Raw genomic sequence first — 27364 nt, 5'->3', positions numbered from 1 at the left:
CCCAGAATTTTATGTTGCTATTTGTTAAGTGAGTTTTGCCTCATTTTACGACTTTTCATGCCACATTTGTTAAGCGAATCACTGCAATTATTGAGTTAGCAACCCGGTTGTTAAGTGAATCTGGCTTCCCCACCAACTTTGCTTGTCAGGACGTGGCAAAAGATGAACACACGAACAGTTGCCAAGCATCTGAATTTTGATCACATGATCATGGGGAGGCTGGAAAGGTTGCAACTGTGGAAAAATAGTCATATGTTACTTTTTTCAGTGCTGTTGCAACTTCCGTCATTAAATGAACTGTTGTAAATCGAAGACTACCTGTATTAGTAACCCCCTTTTCTTTTCCCTGAGGCCTGTTTGGAAAGTCACTTAACTCCTTATATCCAAAGCCATCGTTCCTTCTTGTTACTGGTGTGCTCCCCAAAGCGAAGGCTTTTCCACCCGGCCGATTCGGCTTTGCTCCAGAGAGGCGGTCGGCGCTGCCAAAAACGACAGGCCGCGTTTCCAGCTGCAGCAGCCACGGGGCAAAGGGGGGCCGTGTGAGGGCAATTGCTTCGGGTAAGGAGAGCGTTTCTCGCCCATACCGGGCCTGCTTGCTCCTTAAGGCGGAAATGGGGAGAAGACGACGACGTGGCTGAGAATCAAACCCGTGTAACTGGGAAAGCGAGTGTATCCTAAGGCAGAGCCAGCTCAGAAGGAGCCCATCCTTCCTTTTCCTGGTATAGAAGAGGAGATGCTTGGCAAAGTCCGCGCACAACTCCCCGCCCCTCCGGCCGAAAGGTCCCGGCTGCAGCACGGGCGTTGTTTCCTCCCTTTTTCCCCCCTTTTGGAAGTCGGGAGCCTGGGAGGCAGGCAGCCCCGCGCAAAACCGCCGCCAGGGGAAGAAGAAGAAGGAGAATAAGTGGAGGGCTCCCTTCCCCGGCCTCTCCCCGCCCCTTCCCCTTTTTTTCCTGGGTTGACCCCAAGCGCAGGGCCAGCGAGGAGGGAAGGCAGGCTTGGTTGGAAGGGGCTCCCGAAGGGTGGGGCCGGCGGTCTCTCGCCTTCTCCCTTCGCCCTGCCCCGTGGGGGCCGAAAGGGTTAACAGGCAGCTGACAACACATCGGGCCCGCTGGCTTGCCATAAACATCTGGGGGGGAAGAGCCCTGGCTGTGGGCAGACTCTCTGAATGGCTCCAGACGGAAGGAAAGAGCGCGGAGAAGTTTAGGTGGGTATTTTTCACCCTGGGTGTGTGTGTGTGTGGTTGTGTGTTGTGCAGCAGCAGCAAATAAGCACTAACTCGGCGGCGGCGGAGCTTGTCTTCTCAAAACTTAGCGATCTGTTGTATCTGGATTGCTGGCTCTCTTTTGCTTCTCTCCCCTTCACACTTGTAGAGAGATCTTTCGCCGAGGGGGGAGAGCCATCCAAACTCTTGTGCGCCCCGTGCCGATTTTTTTTTCTCTCTCTCTCCCCTCCCCTCCCCAGTTTTAGCCTCTTGCTGATCTCCTCCCTTACGCGCTCCCCTTGGGCTCCCAGCGAGCCTCGATTTCCCCTCTGGAGTCTTTCCGGAAGCGCTTGTAAGCAGCCCCTGCTGGTGGAGAAAGTATAGATGTAATGTATGCGTTCATTTATTTTTTTTGCAAAGCGAGTCTCGCTCTTTCGGTATTTCTCGGCGGTGCCGCCGTGCTTTCGCTCTGAAGTTCACGGCTTGGCTTTAAGTTGTGGGGGGGGGGGCGGATTTTCTTGCTGTTCTTAATCCACAGTTTGGGGGAGAGGGAGGGAATGGGAATGAACTAGCAAAGCATTAGAAGATCGGAGACTTACACCCAGGTTGACCTCTTCATTTTTGCTAAGATTTATTATTATAGAACCTTTTCCCGTTCGCTGTCTAAAATGTGGTCAAGTCCAGATCCCAAGCCATGGTTGTTGCATTCAAGAGTTTGTAAGATTTCTGAGGTCATCTCCACTCTTAAAGAAACCGAGGAGGCTTGTTAGGTTGACTAGAAAAGAAAAAGGGTAGGTAGGAAGGAGTGGTAGATGAGAAATGCCAAACGGCATATAGCTCATAGCCACACAGATCATAATGCACCTCGGATACCACTTTTAGTTGATTTCTGCTGGACCTTTTGTTTCATAGATAGATAGATAGATAGATAGATAGATAGATAGATAGATAGATAGATAGATAGAGGGAGCTCATGTGTGAATGAGCCATTGGAACTTTTAACACCACAAACCTAAAATGCAACACAGGAAATGCCTTGAAATGAAAGGCAGAGTTGCCAAAGGATCAAGTTGTCCTGCACTATTTGTGAGTTTTCTTGAGGTTTGGTTTATCTGAAGATGGCTTATATCTTCTAGTCATTTGGAAATATCTGGGATCTGTTGCTGCTTTTAAAAGGTCATCTTGATCTTTAAGTCTGCAGCATGCAAGCATTTCCTTTAATGAGAAATACCTGTGATTGCTCCACACACTAATGTAGTAACTGATCTTCAGTAATCAGGCAATCACTAATAGGAGCAAAAATATATTTTTTAAAAAATCTCCTTGCTGCCATCTGATGTCATCCTGGTTTTTTCCCCAGCCTAATTCTAAAAACCAACTTCTTATGGCTATTCTAAGCAGATGTTATTTGTTTATTTTACCCCACCTTTATTATTTTTATAAATAACTCAAGGCAGCAAACATACCTAATATTCCTTCCTCCTCCTATTTTCCCCCATAACATAACCCTGTGAGGTGGGTTGGACTGAGAGAGAATGACTGACCCAAAGTCACCCAGTCTGCTTTCATGCCTAAACTGGGATTAGAACTCACAGTCTCCTTATTTCTAGCCTGGTATCTAACAGGATACAACAGCCAAACTATGATCCTAACTGTAACCAAAGGATTGTGGTTTAGATGTTTACCTATTTCAGGTTTAATCCTTGGCATCCCTAGATCCTGTAGGACCAAAAGAAGCTACTCTCTGAAATCTCAGAGGGTTTCTGGGTATCAATTACATGGTATGTTAAGTTAGATCTGTTTTAAACACATTTTCTAAATAAGCCACAAATAGCTTAATTCACACAAGTACTAAGTCACTTGTGGCCTAAAAGCTCCCTGCCCCCCCCTCCTATTGTTGGTACAACTGTGAGGGAAGAAAAATTGAAAAGCTAAGTGCTCGTCATAAATTGTGCCATTTTGGACACAAAGGCACCTCTGCCAACTCTAGAAACCGGGAGGGAATTTTGCCCTGCCTGCATAGCTGACATGGCCTTTTCCCTGCTGGGCCCACAACTTCTTCTAAATTAAGGTTCCAACTCTTATCAGGGTTTAGAGTCATGTATAAACTTACCCAAAGGATGCAGGTGGACCATGGACCTGGCATGGTACAAGACAGTTTCCTATTGAGGCCATTTCATGTGGCCATTATGTTCACAACTACTACTGCAGTTTTTCTAACTTGACAGTGCTTGGGAAGTGCTCTGAAATGCGGACATTAGGAAAATTATTGAAACTGTTGCAATGTTTGTTCCTTTTTGCTATTTGGGCAATCAGTACAACTGTGTTTCTAGTGGTCTGCGAAGCTGCACGGCTTGTTCTTGAGGTAGAGACAGCCTGTGTTGAGACTAGAAGGATGTAGTGGGGTAAAAAACAGTGAGCCTCAGAGAGTTAAGTCTGGTACAGCAATGGGGAATCTGAACAAGCTTACAAGCATTCGTTTAATGGCTGTTCAAAGTTACCATAGCATTAAAAAAGTGAATTATGACTGTTTTTCACACTTATGTCTGTTGCAGCATCCTCATGGTCACGTGATCAAAATTTGGGCACTTGACAACTCGCGTGTATTTGTGACTGTTGTTTTACCTCAGGATTGTGTGATCAACCATTTGTAATCTTCCCAGCTGGCTTCCAACAAGCAAAGTGAGTGGGGAAGCTAGAGTCACTTAATGGCCATACAATTCACTTAACAACTGCAGTGATTTGCTTAACAACTGTGGCATAAAGGTCATAAAATGGGGCAAAACTTACTCCTCTCTTGAAAGACAAGATTCACACAATATATCAGCCATAATGTTGTTTGCTTTGGTTTGGTATGATTTATTCAGTAGTGCTAGATTTAGCAACTGTGCTTTGAAAAATGATGGGTCAATGTGATGAGTAATCCCAGGCTAAGAATTTGTCACCTCAGTGGTGACTACATTGTCATCTTAGTCTGAGCTGAAATGATCATATTTGGGTGCTGATAAAGTTATGCCTTGTATCTCAAAGTGTAAACTCTCTGCTTTGCACTTGAGGTTATAATTTTAGATCCCATTCTTGGGAATAACTCTACTGAGCCCTTTGAGAATTCCCATTGACCAAAACAATTCTCACCAAGTTGATCTCCCTAGGTGAGCTTTTCTTCAAATTCCATAGGGCCCATTCACCATTTTTCCGGTTGTGCTTGCTGGAGATGATTGAATTTGCAGGCTGGGAAAAGTCATACTAAAGTTATTTTAAATTTAATCTCCAAAAGTAATTTTTAAACAAGAGCAATATTCAGACTATTATTTGTAGATCATTCAAAACTGTGAATACTGGTGCATTTTCTCTCATAAAAATGGCTGAGTATGTCATCAAGCTATGGTGCTTAACTATGGTTTGTTGAATGAGCCATAGTTGCTTACTACTCTGAGCATAATTCATGGTTTTCAAACCACAGGCCTGTTTTACACCAAGTAAACTCTGTTATGATTTAGTGCATAAATCCAGCCATAGTCACATGTAATTTGTAAAGATTTATTTTTCAAATTTGTGTGCAACCCATTAAAATGAGTTTTCTCAGGGCTGTATCCACAGTACATCAAGTCCCTATGTCATTTTTCTGATATTATTTTTGCCTCTTCACTGAATCTATCTTTTCTGATTTGGTCAACAAAACGTAATTGGGGTTTTTCTTTAGATTTTTTTTTATCCCACTCTTATTATTTTTTATAAATAACCAATTTATAAATACATGTATAAGTAAATACATTACATAATGTAAAATGCATTTATGAATTAGGCAAAGCTACACAATACTATTGCCTCCTCCTATTTTCACCACAACAACAACAACCCGGTGAGGTGAGTTGGGCTGAGAGAGGGACTGGTTCAAAGTCACCACAGCTGGCCTTCATGCCTAAAGGGGGCTAGAATTGACTGTCTCCTGGTTTCTGGCCAGGTACCTTAACTCCTAGACCAAATTAGCTTTTATATTTTGACCAAGAGCCAAAAGAATCTGACATAATCTGACATAATGATCATAGCTTAGCGTAGCCTGAAAATCCAGTCGGTTCCTATAGTGTAAAAATACTAGCTCTGCTTCTGCCCTTGGAGCAACAGACTCTAGAGGAGGAGTTTAGGGCCAAAGGAGACTCCCAAGTATGTTAAGTACTGTATCTGTTGGGCTAAAATATTCCATCCTGTCAAACGAAAAGTCATGAGATTTAGACTCAGCAATTGGTAACTTCAGCAGATTTAAAACTTCAGCTTTAAGCTTTTAACTTGAGTTCAAAGCAAAAAAATCTAAGCGGCAGGTTGAATTTGCCAGTTTGGTAAGTACACTGTAAACAAAGATGGAATGTCTCTGAAAGTTAAGTTGACAAAATCCTTGATATTGGATGAACAAAAGTTAAGTATACTGGAGGCAAAAACAAGTTATTTGGGGCAGATGTGCCACACAGATGTATTCACTTATTCTAGGAAGCCATGTGTTGTTTTTCCCCTGTGAGATGGTCTTTAATTTATTTTCTTTGGCTGCAAGAGTTGTGAAATGTGCAGGTTTTTTAAAAAAAATTGCAATGAACAGAAATAGTTTTGCTACAGGTTTCTTAGTTTCAGAGTGTTATAAGGTATTGTTATGGAACTGTGGATGATACACTCAGTATTACCATTGAATAAACTAGTAGTGAAACAGCTGTGAAAGAGTCTATGATTGTGTTTACGTGCTTGTGATAACATGCAAATTATCCCAAGTCACTATTGGCTTTGATGGCCACGCTGAGCTGTAACCAACGCTTGTGCAGTTGGTTATACTGTGAGAACAGTCTGCTTGGACTGTTTGGACCCCTGGATCAGGGGTCAGGGGTCCAATCCAGCAGGGCACTGCCTATGTTCTTAAATTCTGTTGTTGCTAATGGTAGATCATGCCCACTGCCCTATTAAAGAGAATATTTAACCTGTGATTCAAATGCAGATAACTTATTTCATTGGAATTGAACAAGCCTTAATATTTTTCTTGCATTTCATCTTTTTTCTTTCCCTGTGGTTTAATATTTGCAAGATGGAGTAAAGATGGAGAACAATTATCTTCCCTGCCAGGTTTCCCTAAAGTGTATTGGATTGCAGCACAAAGATATAAAACTCAAGTGGCTGCCAGGATCCTTTTTTGCTCCCCAGACACTAAAGCACTCTAGCACCAAAATTTTGGGGGTTTTTTGGGGAGGGATTAAAAGGGGAAAGTGTATAACTCTTACAGAGGTTTAAGCTATCCATTTCATCCCTTAAAACATTTCCTTGCTGCACAAATTGGAGCATTTATCTATTTGGAGGAGTTCAAATGACAAAAATATACTTTACATTTGACTGATACATATATGATTCCTTTTGTTGTTAGTTGTGAAGTCGTGTCCGACCCATCGTGACCCCATGGACAATGTTTCTCCAGGCCTTCCTGTCCTCTACCATGCTCCGGAGTCCATTTAAGCTCACGCCGACTACTTCAGTGACTCCATCCAGCCACCTCATTCTCTGTCGTCCCCTTCTTCTTTTGCCCTCAATTGTTCCCAGCTCTTCTCCAGTGACTCCTTCCTTCTCATTAGGTGGCCAAAGTATTTGAGTTTCATCTTCAGGATCTGGCCTTCTAAAGAGCAGTCAGGGTTGATCTCCACTAGGACTGACCTGTTTGATCACCTTGCAGTCGAAGGGACTTACAGGGGTCTTCTCCAGCACCATAGTTCAAAGGCCTCAATTCTTTGGCACTCAGCCTTCCTTATGGTCCAACTTTCACAGCCATACATTGCAAGTGGGAAAACCATGATTCCTTTAATTTCCCCCAAACTCTCCAAAAAGCCAACTATTTTGACTCTGCCCATCTTGGTAATACAATGACATCGCTGGCCATGTCCAAATATTCTTATAACCTGCTCCCTGGGACCCTTTTTGGAAGTTTTAGTCTCGGCACATCTTTTGAGGGTTTTGAGTTGGAGAAAGCTTAATATGCTACTTGCGTTCATGAAGTCAGCCTCTTGATTATCCTTGGGTATACTACTTTCCTGGCCTATTTTGTTTTGGTCATGGCACAAGAAAACTCTCCAACAAGTTGTTCTGTGATTCCTGAGTGGAGATGGGGGAAGGATGCCTCTTCCAAAAAAAGCTTAATTTTGAAAAGAGTGTCTGGATCTTGTTGCTTGTTTAGTGATGAATTAATAGGAACCTCTGTACATTTGTGAGGATATAAACTTGAGCACTGCTGATAAGTTAGTGTGGATGGAAACTGGAAGTTGCCCTGGTTAGGAAGACTGAATGTTTAAAAGGAAAGAAATAAACTCTTGACAGGAGAAAGGATTGTGTTTGTGATCTGCTTTGGCTTTATATACTTCATCAATGACTGCCTCTTTCATAGATTAGACAGAAAAATCCCGCTTCAGACAAGGGTGAACAAACAACTTCACTTGAATTCTTTCTCTTAGATGTGCCTCAGTTAGATAAAATGAATTTGCCTCTGGATTTGTTTTCAGGGGTGAAGAGAATTTTATGTAATTAAACATGTTGGATGGAATGTAATGTTCATTTATTCATCAGCTGTGTCATGAAACAGCCAGTTTGGTGCAGTGGTTAATGCATCAGGCTAGAAACTAGGAATCCTAGTCTTGCCATCAGCACAAGGCCAGCTGGGTGACCTTAGGCTAGTCATTTTCTCTCAGCCCTAGGAAGCAGGCAGTGGCAAAACACTTCCAAAAAATCTTGCCAAGAAAACTGTAGGGTCCAGAAAATGGCCAAGAGTCAAGACTAACTTGAAAGGTAAAAAAGAAAAAAGGTATTATAAGTGTTATGTCTTTCATTTTAAATCTTATCTGAACTACTGGTAGTATGCAGCTATTGGCTTCAGAACTGTGTAGACTCTGGGCTTGTTATTATTTAAATGGGAGGCCACCTGGCTAAACCTGGAAATAAAATAAAATCCCAGAAAAAAGCAATGGCAAACACTTCCCTACTGTTGTCAATAAAGGTGCTTGAGTTTGATTCTGGTAAAAATCTTAGTATCTCTGTGTTCCCACGGTAAATGGGAAGTAAGTGATCAACTCTTGGGTTTATTCAAGAGGAAGCTGTTTCTACCCCCAATAAATTACCAGTCAATAGTGTATCTAAAGAGATGCAATGGCTCAGTGGCTTAATGACGCTGGAGATGGTCTCTGCTTCAGCAGGTTCGAACCCCAACACTGCATGGTGGGGTGAGCTCCCATCACTTGCCTCTGCTTCTGCTCACCAAGCAGTTTGAAAGCATGTTTTATGCGAGTAGATAAATAGATTCTATTTCAGTGGGGAGACGAGCTGCTGCTTTGTGCAGGCAGCTAGATTCCTGCCAGTTCTGAACCTTTTTGGCTGTGATGCTCATTTGTGAGGTGGCTCTGGTGGAAGGAGGGGGGCTTTGGATGCTGCTGCTCGTCTTTCTAGTGCGAACCTAGCTTGCCCTCCTGCGGCGCACCTTGGAAACTCTGTGAACTTGACCCACAGTAGAGTTAGTAAATTGGCATGAGTCTGCATTAGCACTATAGTCTCCTGGCTAATGTAACAATGCCATATGCTAATAATAATGTATCTGTGGGGATGTTCTTTACATTAATTGAGAATACAATAATAGAGGGAAACCATCTTGAAACTGAATGAACAGGAATGTGAGAGCTACTGGATACAGGAATATGCACACCTGTCCTACTTCTGCCTGTACAGTCTGCAGGAAAGAGCCTCTTCTGCCTATAAAAGCTTGCCCACTTTGCAATCAAAGACTCAGGAAAATCAGGGCCTTAAATCAGTAGAGAGTCTCCATGGGAAGAGATGCTTTCTCCTCAGTGTCTGTCTTTGGAAGGAATGGTGTAGCATTGCTGCTGGAACAATGTAAGAAGTCCCAAGCATACTTGCTAAATAATATGATTATTTTTGAAGTGTTTTAGGAAATCAAGCTTCCTGGCAGTTTATTTGTCACTCTTCTTTGGATTTAGTTGCTTGTGGACTTGTTCATTTTTGTACATTTTTGGTCTTGATTTTCAACCAACTGTCAAAGAAGCCTATAGTTGGGAACAACCTATAATTCTAAATCTGTCTACGTGCACTGAAGAAATTAGGGCTTATTCCCCAGTAACCGAGTTCAAGGTTGAAAGGCAATTAAAAAATTCAACTAACATTATAATAAATCTTGAAAGGCAGCATAAACAAGTTGCTGAGAACAAGAAGCAATTCATTCCTATGAATCTTAAAAATCAGATATAACAAGGAAATGGTGCCACTGCTACAAACATTAAAAAGAGGTACTCTGGTGTCTAACTGTAGGGAGTTTTGTACATCTGAATAACTCTAACAGCTGTGTGCATTGCACAAAGCCCACTTGTCTCCTTCACTTGGCATGGAAGATGGGTCAGAAATCAGTGGCAGGCAACCATCTGGTACTCATCCAGGCTACGTCTTGGAAATAACATTTCCAAAATACTGTCTGAAGACTGTCAGTTATATTTGTCAAAGTCCCTGTATTTTATCTACCCTTGATCCAGGTTGATAAGTGATTCTAATTACTATTATTATTTTTCAGATTATTTTTTTATCGTGCCTTTATTATTTTTATAAATAACTCAGGGCGCTGAATATACCTAATATTACTCTCTGCTCTTATTTTCTCCACAGCAACAGCCCTATGAGGTAGGTTTGGCTGAGAACGAGGGACAGATTCAAAGTCACCCAGCTGGCTTTCATGCCTAAGGTGGAACTAGAACTCATAGTCTCCTGGTTTTTAGCTTGGTGTCTTAACCACTAGGCACTCAGGTCTATGCTACTTAAATGTATGGTTACCAAGATTGTAAAAATTCAGACAACCACTTATTATAAAATTTAGCAAGAATTCAAATATTTAAGTTCCTTATGGTGCTTTTGGTATTTTGAGATCCTGGCTTGACTTTAATGGTTTTGTGTAGCATGGAAAAATTCTGGTCTTCTCCACCTCTGATTTAGTTTGATTTGTTCAGATTTTGGGTCCAGCCTTTATATCTGAACTTTACTTGCTCTAAAAATAGTGGGGTGCTCTGCTAAACCAGAATGGGTTTGTTAATCTATGAACTTAATAAACTGTGATTTATTCAATATAAGATTTCTAAATTATGTATGGTATGGTATATGAATTATATCATGGCTTGTCTGAGAGACAACAATATCCACTTTCTAAAAATAAAATTGTATTCTTAAAGCTAATTTTGCCAGCAGAAGAGCATTGACTCTTTCTTCTAATATGCTCTGAATGTTTATCCTGAAAGGAAAAAAGTGTGATGGATTGCAATATATGTCTGCTGAATATTTAATGAATGGCCTTTCTGTCATCAATAAGAAAACAGTAATGTCAGTTAAACACAAAGAAGAATAAAAATAGTTGGTGGCAAAACAAGAACCACAGATGGAGTTTTATGCAAAAGTGACTCATCTGGAAAACCCCTTGGGTACCGAATTCTTAGTCACAGGGGGGGGAAATGTAATTGTGCCCGAGTCTTGAAATGATTCCCAAGAGCTGGGGTAGGCAAGATGGTGCCCATAAGCATCAATCTTTTGCAGACACTTCTAATGTCTCCCAGACCTTCCTTCCCACTTGACTTTAAAATACTTCAAACATAAACAATCAATTGTCAAAACTAAATGGAAAGTTGGTGTCCTGCAAAGCATCAACGTCTGGCTTCATCTTTATTTATAAATGATCCTGGGTCCCAAGTCGGTCCCAGAGGTATTCTGAGAAAATAAAAATAATGGATGACTGCAATCAGAGCACTTTCCAAAAAAATGTGCATAGCTGCTCAGAAAGGAAAAGAAGGGTAAGTCAGGAAGATGGAGAACTTTCTGGAAAGCTAGAGAATGTGACCCAAAGCAGTCTCACTCTTTTCTTTTGGAAGATTTTTGTGAAAAGCTGTACCAACTTTTGAGAGCCATTTTGTAAAGGTGCCCGAATAAGCATTCAAAATTAGAATTATGCTTGCCATGAGCTTTGTGAAATAATCTGACCAACTTTCTTCCTTCTTCCTGGTCTTGTAATTGTAAAGAAGTTTGTTGACTGTGTGATCATACCTCCTTAGGTTGGTCATCTCTACATTTAGCTGGCCTTTTCCCATAAAAAAAAAGAAACTACAAACTGTAATTACATGGCTTCTAAAATAGGAAGCTTTCACAGATGAGTTCCTTGCCATGGGAAATGGGCACAAATTTGCAGAGATAACTTTTTCTCTTGTTGACCTGCAAATCCAAATATTTAATTTTATTAAGTATGTCCTTTGATCATGATACAGTACATATTGGATTGATAGAGAGCTGTCTCTCTAACCTTTCCCTTCTGGATGATTAAAATTGCCTTCCTTGCTTGCACATCTCAAATGCCATTATTTTTTCACGTATATTTGCAATTATTAACAGTTTTGTATCTATGAGTGAGTAAAGTCATTGTTCAATATAACGCAAAGATTCAGATGACTGAATTTAAAAAGAAGGGCAGGTCGTGGGAATGGTGATTGGTTGACTGGAGCCCAAACTTAAAAATCTTTGGGGAAATGAGTTGCAATGGGGAAGTTACCTAGGCCAAATCAATAGAGGTATATTGTGCTAATATTTTTCTAAATTGTCTAAACTTATTTTGGGGCATATGTTCTAGTCTTCTTGTGTTTCTGAATTGATGAGATCCTACCAGGAGGATGCTCTGTCTTTGACAAATGTATATTAGATATTATTAGAGGCATTATTATTTGATTGACAGCTGCTCAGAAACCAAGGAAACAAAGACAAGAATCTATTGATTGTTGCAGATATTACAAGCATAGAGCAAGCATTTTGGCCTACTGCCTCTACTTGCCCCATACTTATGCTACAGTACTAGGAACATTCATACTTACATATTTAAATATTCCTTGTTGCCATAAGCAAATGCCATGCTACCTTTTCATTTGAATTTCAGCAGGTTGATTTATTTTAATGTTATGATGCACAGCTGGAACTTGTGATACTTGGACAGATGCCTTTCTTTGTGCCCTGATTCTGAGTGTTATCTTCCTATTGTGCAGACTTCCCCTTCATGGGGACCTCCATGTGGTAAAATTTCAATTCTCTCAATTCCCTTCAAGAGGTGGGGAATGGTTCAATCAATCTCAATTTTTAGCCAAATGCTGTTCATTTGGCTTTTTGTATGAATAATTATAGCAGCATTTCAGCCCATTGGTTGTCTTTTTATCATTTGCTCTGTCACGTGAACTCTTGTGCAACAGTAGTCCTTTAAATAGAATCAACAGATTTCCAGAACTTTTCAGTCATTCTCAAAGGAATCTCTACGATTGAAAATAAGTGAGGGGAAAAGATTAGCGGTACTTTTTTCCTAGAAGTGTGTGTTGTTTTTCCTCATTCTTGAAGGCTCATGACTAAACCCACTTAATTAGACCACATTGATAGGATTTTAAACTAACTGAAATACTCTTTTATTCTTATTAAAGTGAGAAAATACTTTTCTATTTTCAGTAATTTTGCATTTCCCCTGAGAGATCTCTTAGCCTCTCACATTAGAAGGCTTTCAGTAGTGTAGAATTCCAGCAGTAAAAGGCAGGGATTATCAAAAAGGCTCCAGTGAAGCTGAAAATGTTCCAAATGAAATGTATTTTCCCCAGGATGTGTCACACTATCCTCCTCCTGCCTGAACAGAGGTATGTAAGGAGTCTTATCTGAGCAGTGATAGATTGACAGTGTTACTCTTATTTTATTTTTAAATATTTTACAGTTTTATTCCAGATTGGTACCCTCTAATGTGTAGGGCCTACAGGTTCCAGAATTCTAGTCTGAACACATCGAGAGGACCCCAAATTAGGAGGTTTCACTATAAAGTACAGGTGATTTTCAACTTGGAATAGTTCCATTTAGTGACCGTTTAAAGTTACAATGGCACTGAAAAAAAATGACTTGTGACTGTTTTTCACACTTGACCATTGCAGCATCCCCATGGTCACATGATCCAAATTCAGACGCTTGGCAACTGACTAGTATTTATGACGGTTGCAGTGTCCCAGGACATGTGATCCCCTTTTGCGGCTCCTGACCAGCAAAGTCAAAGGGGGAGCCAGATTCACTTAATAGCTGGGTTACTAACTTAACAGCAACAGTGATTCCCTTAACAGATTCCCTTTCTTCCCTAATTTGGCAAGAAAGTCTATAAAATGGGGCATAATTTACTTAACTGTCTCACTTAGCAACAGCAGTTTTGGGCTCAATTGTCGTAAGATGAGAACTATCTGTAAATAACTTTGCTTTGATTCTCTTGCAGCTCACGTATGTGTTTTGCTGGAGGAGATTTCAGTTATTTCAATGAGGTCTATTCCCAAGCAGGGCACGTTTTGCCCAGATCCCAAATATAAAAACATATAAAACTCATATTCTCTTCTCCAAATATTTAGCTCTTTCAGATGGCTAGTATGGCTACAATGCCTCACTCTGTGTCCAAATGTTCCAATGCTTTAATTCATTAAAATAGGATGAGCCCACATTATTTTATTTAATCATTTTAAAAGACTTCTTTGGCCATACTGATTCAAATCTCAGCCCTTTCTGGACATGAAAACATTTTGAAACCTAAGGGTCAGGGCTTAAAATTAAAAATATGACATTTTATAAATTTTTCTTGGTTTTGATTTTGCATTGCGCCATAGAGAAGCAATCTGCTTCAGGTGGCACATGAGGAGGGGTCTATGACAATTTGGGGCGGCCAACTGATCAGGCCAAGTTGCTGTGGCCACTTCACAGTGGGATAACTTTACACTAATATCAAAGAAATAGTGGAATAGAATCAGTAAAGAAAGGATGCAAAACGAGGTACAGAATGAAGTGTGAATGACAAAAATTTTAAAAAAAATATTTATTTTAAATAATTAAATTGAATTGTTAAATCAAGTGAGTAGTCCCATAGTGAGTAGTCCTGGGATGAGTTGTCCCGTGGCGAATTGTCCATTCTGCATGAGGAGTGGGAAGCCGATGAGACCAATAGCCTTGAATGACTCCTTAGCTATAGTGGGGTTAAAGTAGTATTTTTCTCTTTCTTTCAACAACATCCAAAGGTATCCTTGAGGTATGTAAAAGTTGTTAGCCTTTGTCATCCGTCACTTTGAAGAGAAGTCAGGTGAAAGCTGACTGAGGTCTGGAAGAAGTTCTTTTGCTTTGAAATCTGCCTTTTTTAGCTACCAATAATAGGCTATTTAAAGCTTTGCAAGGCATCGCCTATAGATTCAGATGATTAAATAATCTTATTACCTGGAAATTGTTCTGTATTTCATGCGTTTTACTGCTTCCCCAGTACTAACCTCCACTCTTCCCTAATTTGAAATGGTTCAGATTGGTGACAATTAACAAATGGAAACATCAGCAGGAGTTACAGAGGTGGCTACAACAAACAAGTCTGATGTGACATAATGATCATATCATTGGACCTCAAACTTTCCGTGACCAAAAAGTCATCACTTCTGTGGATTTACCTGATGTATATGAGGCTTTTAAAAATTGCTGAACTCATGTCCTCAAAGCTATTGTTTTTAATGATAGTCAACTACAGGTACTCCTCGACTTATGATTTAGTCACTAAGTGACTGTTATGGTCTAGGACAGTTTTCTTCAAGTTAGATTCCCTCTACAGCTGTGAACCTCAAGTCCTTAAATAGACTGGCCATTACTGACAACTTGGAGAGTTGAAGTTCAGGCAGTCTGGAAATTGCCTAGGTAGGAAATGGCTGGCTTATAATATGTGAATCCAGCCATTTTGGCTTGTTCAACAAGCTGGTTAAACCAGTTCATGACTTAGTGCAGTCTATGAACCTCATGTATAAAATAATTTCATCAATTAACAGTATTTATTTTTATTTTTATTTATTTTATTTGATTTTTATACCGCCCTTCTCCAACAGGACTCAGGGCAGTGAACAGCCAAGGTAAAACACAGCATACAAAAATTAAAACAATTTAAAAAGATATTAAATAATTTCGGCCCACAATTTAAAAACACCCCAATAAAATCAATTACAAATTAAAACCGAAAGATGGGATCAAGCCAGCCCGGCTAGATGAAATAAGTGAATTTTAAGGGCCCGACGAAAAGTCCAATGGTCCGGGATCATGCGTATCTCTGGGGGTAGGTCGTTCCAGAGGGCGGGTGCCGCCACAGAGAAGGCTCTCCCCCTGGGGGTCGCCAGCCGACATTGTCTGGCCGACGGCACCATGAGGAACCCCTCTCTGTGCGAGTGTACTGGCCGGTGGGAGGCTATTGGCGGCAGAAGGCGGTCTCGTAGATACCCAGGCCCTAAGCCATGGAGCACTTTAAAGATAGTCACCAACACCTTGAAGCGCACCCGAAAGACCACCGGAAGCCAGTGCAGCTCGCACTATTACCCTGGATAACCATTCTGGTTGAGAAAAACAAGTCTTCTAGTTGTTCCTTGTCATCTCCAGAATTGACATCCTTTGACTGGAGACACAAAGGCTAGGCAGTACTTGGCAAAGTCCAATGGTCTTTGCTGACTCATCTTTTTCTCAAAGAGTAGCATCACATAAGAATCCTTCTGCCCAAGTAGGTCCACCCACTCTTCCCTTTTAACCCTCATTGTGTTCATAAGCTTTAACAATTATGGCTTGTTCAGATTTGAATAGGCCCACTATCCTTAGTGTGCCAGTCAGGGAAAGATGGATAATGTGTCATAGGAAGCTTACATTTAGCTCTAAATGCATAGACTGCAGCCTAGGAAGTGTGTGAATGCATGTTCACTGCTTGGCTATGTGTCTCTTGTTCTGTTTATTGTTAGTCTCTTTAAACAACCATCCACCACATCCTGAATAACTCATTTGGATGACCTGCTGAAGAGGAAGCTCTAATAATTCCATGAAGAGCTCATAATAAGAGCTGGAGACTTTATTAGAAATTGAAGCAGATTTATTTTTGTTCCATCATAGTCATCATGAAACAGCTGGAATGGAAAATGACACTACTGCCACTTCTTAGTCCCTAAGGGGCTATGTCAAAATAACAATCCCATTTGATAAGGTAATATCTCCCAATTCATTATTGTACACAATAGATGTTTTTCCCCATTATGTAATGGAAGCTAATTTTTAAATGTCTGGGGACCCTTTTGCTAAATGGCAGATGGTTGTATTCTCTGTTAATACCACAGAACATGAAAATAATGGTTATGCAGAGGGCATATAAATAATTTGCAACCTTTCTACCTTTGTACCTAGCAAGTTTCAGTCATTGGTATTTCGTGAAAGGAGGTGAAAGACTCATAATTAAAAAAACAGCAGCCACAAATAATTAAGACTCTTACCACTCACTGAATGAGTTCATATATTATACCACACTAAGCCATCATCTGGTTTTAGGAGTAACATACTATGTGAACCTAGTTAGTTGAGGTTCTTCTCATGAACTATAGTTTGATATGCCATGGTTTAACACAGCATGTTAGCTCAGGCATGTAATACTGAGCTAGAAAGTCTAACAATGATTTAATATTGGGCATCTTGTAAGTTAGCATTAGCTTCTTTGGTCCAACAAATAGATTATCAGTCAGGTCTAAAATTTCATATCCAATAAATTTAATAAATTACCAGGAGTTGTAACTCAGTAGTAGAGCATGCAGGAGGTTCTAGATCAGGGATGGGCAACTATGGACCTTTTACGACCTGTAAATTTCAACTCCCATGCTGGCTCAGGAATTCTGGGAGTTGAAGTTCACAGATTGTAAAGAGACCATAGCTGCCTCCCCCTGATCTAGAATCTATCATTGACATGTCCAGGTAGATTTGGAAAAATTCCTCAGTGCAACCCTGATCATCTTATTTACTATGAATTTGGCTTAAAACTGTACATTCCACTTTATTTGCTGTGAGAAACAGCTTTGAATCTCCTATTCCCTACATTTCCCTATCATGTTTAAGATGGATTTTTCATAGTAAAAAGAGACAAAATTTTACCTCTGACATTTAGCCATGAGGGAGTAGTGAAAACTATATTTTTGGACGTGGTATGGAGTCCAGTTTACAGATTGGTGCTAATGCTTCTTCCTTCCACTGCCCAAACCTTGAACAGCTTCAGCTGGCAGATTTCCCCTGGAAAAAAGTCCCGTTATTGTCAACAAAGAGCACTCACATTTTTAATTCAAGTTTGTAAAAATTAGATCAATTTTAAGCCGAACGCAAGACAACGAGGCAGTGTCTCTGAACAAACATCAAGAAACTTCCTGAACTCTTCAACTTCCCTTCAGCTTCTTTTATGCTGCAGAGATCTATTGTAAGCAGCTTTCTCCTGGTAATCAAAAGAGATCATTTTGAATTTTTACAGAAAAAAAATAGCTGTTTGAGCAGAAATGACTGCCTTTTGGCGGTCTTTGCTTTTAGGCCCAATTTCCAAGTGAGACTTCTGTGCGTGTGTGCCTGGTCCAGCTCATGATTTATTTCTTCTGAGTTTCGAATAATAAAATAAATTATAGAAAACATAGGAGAGAAAGCATAGTTCATGATGTCTAGTCAGATGATATGACTGAACATGGCTATCTGGGCAGCCATTTTTGGGAGCAGGTACAACATTGCAACCTTCCAATGCGTCTGGGTTTCCCATCTTTTTGCAATAGCATCTTTTACAATGAATGTTAAAATAAGATATTGTTCAAGAATAATTAGACTAAAAAGATCTCAAACCTTTCCCAAATGGTTCATAGCCCACCATAAAACAGGCATGGATTATTCCTGTCATGAAATGCATTTCTATGCACGTTACTTTTTACATAAATTCCATAAATTACATAAATTTACTTGGAGATGAAGTTTGAGCATTTATATACTAGCATTGCATATATTCTTTTAAACCCATCATTTTTTTAAAAAAACACCTTTTTTTCTGCCCAGCCTAATAGGATATGAATATTACTTATTTGTACAATTGAAATGTTTTCTTTGATTTGGGGGCAGGGGCTGCTGCAATTGCCCTTGGTGGATAATATTCATAACAATAAAACATCAATGATACAGTTACAGTTCCCAACAATAAGAGTCCCCAAATTAAACTACTGATAAAGTCATAAATACAATGACTTTATCAGCAATACAAATAAGTGGCCACTTCTATCACTTAAGAAAATTAGGTTGGTAATAATTTCCTGTAGCCTTACAGAATAGGAGCTGATTGAATTCAAGGAAAATAACACAGAGAAATAATGGTTGTATGTCTCCATCCCCCTTATACCAAAAGAGTACAAAAAGAATACAAAAGCTTACAAGAGTGTATACTACAAATAGTCCCAAAGGTACTTTTTCAAGAGGCAACTGGACTTTCTGATTTTTTTTTTCTTTGAAGACATTTCACTTTCATCCAAGAAGCTTTTTCAGCTCTAAATCAGCTCTAAATTCAGTTCTAATTCAATCTAAAATCAGAGCTGAAGAAGCTTCTTGGATGAGAAGCAAAATGTCTTCAAAGAAAGAAAAGAGAAAACAGTCCAGTTGCCTTTCAACAAGCACCTTTGGGACAACCATGACATAGATGACTGAGAACTCCATAGACACACTACAAATAGGTACTCCTGGGAGCTTCACATGAGGCAAGTTAAAATTGTATGGAGAAGGCAGCCTAAACTGTTTTAGCAAAGTCTCAAAGGGGAAAAGAAAGAAACACATATGTCTTGTTTGTTACAAATGCAGTTTACATATGAATTATGGTAACTAATGCATTAAGGCATTAAAGCTTGCTCAGGAATTCTGGGAGTTGAAGTCCACAGGTTGTAAAAGAGCCACATTTGCCCACTCCTGCATTAAGGTATTGCTTAGCCTATTGTTAGATGACTAGGTAGTGCATTGGTTAACAAATTCTGGGTTAATACACCACTTGCTACTTCTGGTCATAAATTTCTGCAGAGAGTTTGCAGCTTTGTTTGCTATTTTCAGGCCTGGCCTCCCCCCAACCCCTTTATTTCTTGAGGTATCATTTTATGGCTATTGGATGGAAACTATACAAAGAGAGAAGCAACCTAGAACTAAGGAGAACTTTTCTAACAGTGAAAACAATTAACCAGTGGAACAGCTTGCCTTCAGAGGTTGTAGATGCTCCATCACTGGAGGCTTTTAAGAAGAGACTAGACAGCCTCTTGCCTAGAATGGTAGAGGGTCTGCTGCTTGGGCAGGGGATTTCCAAGGTCCCTTCCAACTCTGTTATTCTGTATTTTTCCTCCATTCTGTCCCAGGCATTTTATAACATGATTCTGTAGAGGTGTACTTCAAAGAAAAATTGGGTAGCTTCAATGACATTGTGTCATATTTGCATGATTTAGGAATAGAATCAGAAGAGAAATACATCCCAGAGTGTGTTTTTATATTGTTAAACTGGGTTTTACCCTTGCCCAATTTTCTTTTAAGTGACCCAAACTGGACTTAACATTTTAACTAAAGAGATCTTGTTAGATGACAGATAACTTTCTTTGAAAATGTTGCTTATTCTTCCTGTTGCAATAGGTCTTTTTCAAAAGTCCCATTAGCTATTTTCATACTGAGACAGATTTGGAAAATGAGGACAACTCTATTGAGCAACAAAGCAGATCAGACTGCAGAAAATTATGGAAATACCAATGAGATTTGCTGGAAGTAAGGTATGGTTTGTGTGTGTCCATGTGTGCATTCCCATTTGTGTGGTCCTGTCTTGGTGGCCAGGGAGCAGAGTTTTGTATACAGTGCTGTATATGAGTCAGCACTGAAAAGGGTTTCATCGCATCCATGCATATTGAGGTCTTTAGCATGAGACTGACCCAAAGACATGCCTGTTCAGTCCTAATTCTTTCCGTGTGTTTGTTATTTAATCTTAGTGAACCCCAAGGAGCTGTGGCAAAACAGTGAACCCCAAGGAGCCAAGGCAAAACAAAACAAAAAAACTCCCACACGCTGTGGCATATTATATAGAAACAAAAAACAAAAAGTGAAGTAAAACTCTTCTAAAGAAGCAAACTAGATGGAGGATGGGGCAATGTTATTATTTAGTTGAACGAGGTGCAATACGGAACTCTGGTATCATATATTGCGCTGACAGGAAATGAGTAGAAAAGCTGAAGTGAACTTCAGAGACAACTGACATCTTCTGTTGAAGCCATCCCAGGTCTGTTTCCTTATTTTGCAGCTACCGTTTTGGTCTGTTCACTAAATAAGAGGGATAAAGTTTTGAGGCTGGTGCAGTTGAGCTAGAATGCATGTGACATTGGTTGACTTAGTGGTTGCAGTGGCAGAGGATCGTTCACAAATCCGTCAAAAGTCAAGAGAGCAAGGATCTGACTTAGAACAATTTAATCCTCGTTTTATGAGGGAAGGGAAAATGCTAAATTTGGCTGAGAGAGCACCACTGCAGCTAAGCCTGAGGCTCAAGATAATTTTCTCAAGGAAATCATACGAAATATGGAGACCCTAAGGAACTATCGTCTCAGAGAAAACGTGGCTGACTTGCAAGAAAAGGGAACCTGGAGAAAGGGGAAATGGAGGAAGAGACAAGAAAGGAACTTGTGAGATAAAAAGTTCTAGAGATACTTTCCAGTGTGGGAGAATATGTGGAAAGAGGGAAACTAAGGAAACTGACCAAGGGACAGGATCACAAGGAAGTGAGACAAAGTAATTTGTATATTTAAAGTGGTGGATTGAGTAGATTGTAGAAGGACAAACAGTTGGACAGAGCTGACTTGTGGCAAAGCTGTTCCGAGGTTCCAGATACAGATAAGGTTGTACAATGTTGGATTATAAGGAAATGGTTAGATAAAAAAGGCTTAGAGAGAATAGTTTATGGAGACTGTAGTTCAGAGAAGAAAGGAGGCAACAAGTTACCCTAATTCTGAATTGTCCAGAGAAGAAAAACCTTACCAAACGTGGCTTTGCTTTCCCTGACAGTAAATAGGTAGATAGGAGGAATCGTTTTCTCATTTGAAATCGTTCTTTTTTTGTTACAGACGGTCATTTTCTTGGCCCTTGCATAAACTGCAGCATGTATGGAAAGGTTTTTGTGAAGGCTTTTTTTAAACCATTCAAACTGGAAAATAGCAAAAGAGAGCTTGTAGTTTGTGGATGAATCATTTTTCACTTGAGCAGAAAAAAAAATGGAAGGACGTGAAATAAGAGGAAGTGGGTAGGTAGAGAATTGTGTCGAAGATGCAAACACACGGCAAAGAGGAGTGTGCAAAAATGATCCTCTATGAAAGTGTTTTGAAGCGGGGGGGGGCAACATGTCTAAAGCCTAATACAGCGTTCTACAAATATGCAAGAAACAACAGCAACGAAAAAGTTCAGCTAAACCGGAAATCAAGATAACATTTAGATGGCAAGCTATGTGCTGGGAATAGATTTACTTAGCAGCTATTCTACTGGCATGCTGGGGTTGGATTGATTTAGCAAAGCTGTTTGTGGAATTTATACAAGATAATTAAGGCTAGCAACCAGCCTGTATCCCAAACAGATCTTAGAACATTCTGTCTTCTTTTCTGCGCTATCCATGTTTTTCTGCTTTGCTACTTTACCATCAATCCAGTCACAGCTTCTGTAATAGATACAGATTGATAGGACCTTAGCCCTAGGCCTAAGGGCTTCCGAGAGCATCTGTTCCATGTCAGTGGGAAATAAGCTGGACTTAACTAAGCTGACTTGACCTAATCACTCAAGTTCATTATGTTAAGATGAGGATGAAAGCAGTCTTCAGGCAAAAGTTGACTTAAGCATGTAGTGCATACTTTTATCTTAAGATTCCTGGGGTATCGAACTAATCATAGAATCACTGATATTATTATTTCAGGTAACATACTCCTAGGACTAGTTTCATACGATAATCTACGATTTGCATTATAGTGCTTTATGAAATAAACTACAATTGGCTTCATGCAACCTGTTTAGCTAATATGTATAGGGTGCAGTAGCTGGGTTCATATAACACACTAAACTGAACGAGCCAGATAATTTAGTACAGTAGGTGAACATTGTCTTGATTTTGCGGAGAATCCAATGCAAACTCTATTGAAATGAAAGTGATTAGAGTACTGTGGTGCACTTTCTGTCTCTGTCATTGGCAACCATTAAAAAAAAACATGTTTGCTGGAAAGCATCACAACTTTTCTATACTAATTACAAGTTAGTATGTCACTAGCTCATTTTTCTTGTTAAGGAATCCTGTTGTACAGGATTATCTTGACACCCCCCCCACAATCATTTTTTCTCTGTTCACCAGAATTCAGCATGTAAAGATTTTTCATCTAAAAAACCTGTAGGTGTTTCTGCATTTGAAAGAAGGTTTTTTTACATCATGTCCTTCGTCTCTTTTCTGTTCAATACAGAAACATTAATAGAGCTTAATTATGAAAATGATTGTTATTTTGTTTCAGATTGAGAGAGAATGAAAGTTGAAATTCATTTAGAAGGAACTGATAATTTATCTCCTTGTGTTGCTGGGAAATCTGATGAGCAAAAAAAAACAAAAAACATCATAGCTACCAAAACATGCCTGAATATTTGACCACTGGGTGTTGTGACTTCATGGACTTACATGTCTATCAGAATTTAATTAACAATTGATTTGTATACTTTTTGAATATTCCAGAACAGTTCTTGGCTCAAAGCATCAGACTAACTTGAGGCTCTATTTAAATATATACTTAAATTAAATGAAAAACATTTTGGAAAAATGAGAAAGTGGGATGGAATGACCTAATAGAGAATATATATATGGAAGTGGTACAGAGTTTGTCAATTGATCTTGACTGAATTGTCTCTGCTTGGTATATAGCAGTTATAAACCAGAACAGGAAGTTTTTAAAAATTAAGAATCCCCCCCCACCCCAGATATTGTCCTGATTGTTTCTAAGAAAATTGCATGAATGCCAAAAGACCACTTTTCTGTTTAATTTAGGGAATCCAGAACAGAAGCATTTTCACTAATGAGCTGAACATTTATAGCAAAGTAGAGTCTACAACACAAACTCCCTAGTTTCTGATTTATAGGTAGTCCTCGACTTATGACCACAATTAACCCCAAAGTTTCTGTTGCTAAATGAAACATTTGTTAAGTGACTTTTGCCCCATTTTACAACCTTTCTTGTCACAGTTAAGTGAATCACTGCAGTTGTTAAATTAGTAATAGGGTTGTTAAGTGAATCTGGCTTCCCCATTGACTTTGCTTATCAGAAGGTCTCAAAAGATGAACACATGAACAGGGGACGCCACAACCGTCACAAATATGAGTCAGTTGCCAAGCGTCTGAATTTTGATCACCTGACCATGAGTTGTAAGTGTGGAAAAACGGTGATAAGTCACTTTTTTCGGTGCCGTTGTAACTTCAAACGGTCATTAAATGAACTGTTGTAAGTTGAGGACTGTCTGTATTATCCAGCTTCTTTTATTCTTAAGAAGTTCCTCCTGATCAGCTGAAAACTGGTATTTTTCTGAATTTGAAGTTTGCTTAATCTAATCATGCCATCTGAGGCAGCTGAGAAAAGTTTTTTCAACTTCTGCATGTGACCATTGTAGTATCCGAAGCGTTATGTCACCCATAAGAATTATCTTTTCTAGCTAAATTCTGTACATATCTACACTGTTAGGCTGTCTTGTTGTGAGTGTGGGCCACCAACCTTTTCTGGAAGAGAAGAATGGATGATACCGTCTTTTACTTGTCCCATTTGCACTTCTACCTGTATTTTCTTGCACCATATTTCAAATGGTATTTTCCAGCTTCTGGTAGCTTAAACTGTATTTTGATTTATTTTGCTGTGTTTTAATTTTTTCTAGGAAAACTGTGCATTGAGCGTAGTGGCAGGAATTTCCCTTCACCCAAGGGAAGGAAATGGTATGTTTGCCATCCTGCAGCATCATTAAAAAAATGCTTAAACTTTTAAATGCAAACTATTTCTCAAAAGCACATATGTACAGAATGACACTCACAGACACACAGATTGGATTGGGGTTGCTTTCTTGTTACAAAACTTTGGGGAAGGCAGAACAGCAGGGGGATTTTTAGTGGAGGGCTGTACTGCAAGCCTGCTGGTCAAGCAGCCCAATCTGAAAGAATTTTCTAAGATGGTTTAAGTCCAGCCATCATTAGCGCAGAATTGTAACAGCTTAGGGGTCCAGTGTGGAAGTGCCCGATAGTTGATTCTTTCAATCTCTCCCCATAAGGCATGGAAATGGAGAACTTAAAATGCTTCAGTCACTGCAGAACTTCCAACTGCCAGTAATTCAACCAAACATGATTAGTGGTGAGAAATGCCTTATTGGTTTGGGAGGGGGGGGGGGGGAGCTTGTGCTTTGAAACTCAAACAATACCCAGTCACCTGTATCTGATCATGAACAAAACCCACTCAGCTTTAGCACACATTTGATTTCTCTGCAAAAGTTACTGCAGGTCATAGTTTAAAGATACGTTTTGTTTCTACCAGTCTGCTTTAGGAATCGCTGTTGCATTAATTCCTTCTGGTTTTCTACCTGAGCTAAGTTTCTATAGAGATTTTCCCCACCTATGCATCTGTACAAGATTTGCCTTCACTGGTATATTCTACACATTTACAGTTGTCTTTCTTGGTCTTTTCAAAAGCAGATTCTGCATGGATGGTGAAAAACATATCTTTGGCTCAGTTGTTTTCATGCCTGCATATTATTTTGCTTTCTCTTTTGAATGCTAGGCTATCTAAAAAAATTTCTCAGCTGGAGCTTGACTCTTGCTGACTGCATGGACATGTCTGTGAAGTTTTCTTGGCAACAATTCATGCGTGGCTTATGATTCCCTTCATCCAGACGAGGGTAACTAGGGGAATGAATTGTAGTTCTTTTGGCTTGTTCTCTGGTTAAAAGTTGTGTGAAGTTTTCACATTTACAAAGTGATTCCGAAATAAGCAATTTTGGCTGTATTGTACACCAACATGTATAGGATGGATATAGTGAAAGGACGTTATGATCTGGTTTAGAATTATTTCTTTGGTGAAGTAGGAGCTGATATGAAATGTATAAACCTCGCACAGTTACATGGGCATAGCATTTTAGAGCTACTAGGATTTCAATTTTATTCTGGCAAGAAAGAAGGTTTTTCAAAATCTTTGGAAACCAGACTTTCCATTTATTAAAGCTGAAATGAAATCAGAAAATGAACATACTTTTTTTTGCTAGTATAGCCAAAATGTTTTACTTCCACCAGCAGCATTGCTATGTAATGAGACTATAGGTAGATTAGCTGAGAACATAAATAAAATGTAATTTCTAACTTATTATAGCAAGTGCTTAAATCTATACAGGAAACAAGTACTGTATGCTTGCTAAAACATTTCTACTTCCTTTGGAAGGTACTGTCAATATGGCTCCAAACGTATTTTTCTTTGCTAATTTTTTTTTTCTGAATTGAAGGTAGGCAGTCTATGAATAGTAAAACAATCTGAAACTTTTCACAATTTAAATCCAAGTGGAATGTGTGTATGTGTATGTGCGCGCATGTCTATGCATAACCATTTCTTAGTTCATAGCTCAAGTTTAGGTATGATTTGTTTAACAATGATTTCCTGAATAAAGAAGAATTGGTTGAGTTCAGATAATATAACAAGAAAAAAAATTCATGATTTACAAGCATTGTTGTGTTTTGGTTTGCACAACTCATTAAATAAACAAACTGCACTATGGATTACTTTGATATGAAACCGACCTTCCAAGATAAAATATAATAACAAGTTGATTGTCTCTTAAATACAACAGGCCTGCTGATAAGCTGTGTCCTTCCATAACTATTTCCCTTTCCAGTTTATAATGCTCAGCAATCAATATAGGAATTTTTCAATCAATTATACAGGTAGCCTGTCATTGCAAACCTTGGAATGATCTAAGAAATTTAACCTCAGTTTAAAGTGGCTTAATGTCCTGTGCTTTTTAAGCCCATTTAATGATCATTATCCCTTAATTCAGATGAATTGGGAAACTTTGGCTAATGGAGAACTATCCTACATTGCTGTGTCCTGGGAAGAAAACTGTATGTACAGGCTTCTCCTCTATCCCTTGCTTTTGGGAATAGCTTGCCAGCTGCAGAACTCAGAAAAATCAAATCTTTTTTAAGTAAATCTTTTTTATTGGTTTGACTGGTTCTAACATAATTATTCAATTGCTTGATCTATTAGGGCAGGCCCTTCCTAAGTTTCTTTCTCTGTTAAGTGTCTATGGAGATTCTCAGTCATCCAGGTCATGGTTGTCCCAAAGGTGCTTTTTTCAAGAGGCAACTGGACTTTCTGGTTTTTCTTCGAAGACGTTTCACTTCTCATCCAAGAAGCTTCTTCAGCTCTGACTGGATGGTGGGAAATGGAAGGATTTATACTCCTTGCAGACAGCTGGTCATTTGCATTCTTTTAGCAGGTCGTTAAGATCATATCTGTGTCATCAGGGTCACCTGAGTGGCGCAAATTGGTATGGAGCCTTCTTGGAAATGTTGAAAGGATTGTGTGTAGATTGGAGATAGATGATGTTGTATCCCTCCCCCTCTGTTGAGAGAGGGCTGTTCAATTTTGACATAGATGGCCTTTTAACAGTTCCAAGAAGGCTCCACATCAATTTGCACCACTCAGGTGACCCTGATGACACAGATAAACCCCCAGGTGACCTTAACATGTGCCCCCCGGCTCCTTTTTTCAGTATGATGCCCTCCTATAGCCCTCTGCCAGGGAAAACAGAGGCTGGGGGGCTGTGCCTATTTTTGCTGGCAAAGCACTGCAGGAGGCTGTCCCAGCCGAAAACACAGCCTGGGGCGGCCACCCGAGTCACCACAGGTGCCCCAGACATAAGTGATATTGAGCTGGACACACCTCCTGGACACACCCACCTGGACATGCCACACACACACCCCGTCCCCCAAGGTCAAACACAACTCTGATGCGGCCCTCAATGAAATTGAGTTTGACATCCCTGCCCTAGTCTATTCATTGTTTAGGTTGCAGCTCTTTCTCCCAAGGTTTTTCTCACACCCTGCTACAAATACCATTATCGATTATCTCTCTCAGACTTGGGAGATAAAATATTGTATGAGGACATAGATAATATTTCCCTAGCCTGATATTCCTAGGATCCATTTAGTTTTACAAAAGGGCTCTTGAATAAATA

The 27364-nt window shown here is 39.6% G+C and overlaps 1 protein-coding gene across 7 annotated transcripts in view; it reads left to right on the top strand.

The window, feature by feature from the left end:
* Positions 1-409: 409 nt before the first annotated feature.
* Positions 410-27364, top strand: part of WIPF1 (WAS/WASL interacting protein family member 1) — a 67047-nt gene continuing 40092 nt past the window's right edge. The window contains exons 1-3 of one of the 7 annotated variants that reach the window (XM_034427782.3): positions 1062-1204; positions 19742-19875; positions 20089-20375. The gene's annotated coding sequence lies outside the window, so the exon portion shown is untranslated. Of the gene's footprint in view, positions 1205-1473; positions 1593-16044; positions 16284-19741; positions 19876-20088; positions 20376-27364 lie in introns of those variants that run through there. The other 6 variants (XM_087882023.1, XM_034427788.3, XM_034427766.3 and 3 more) reach the window with 6 other exon arrangements.

The sequence above is a fragment of the Pantherophis guttatus genome, chromosome 1 (assembly GCF_059756535.1).
Source record: "Pantherophis guttatus breed Tessera chromosome 1, ASM5975653v1, whole genome shotgun sequence".
Classification (NCBI taxonomy): domain Eukaryota; kingdom Metazoa; phylum Chordata; class Lepidosauria; order Squamata; family Colubridae; genus Pantherophis; species Pantherophis guttatus.
Note: the sequence above shows the minus strand (reverse complement) of the source record. Positions and strands in the feature narration are given on the sequence as shown.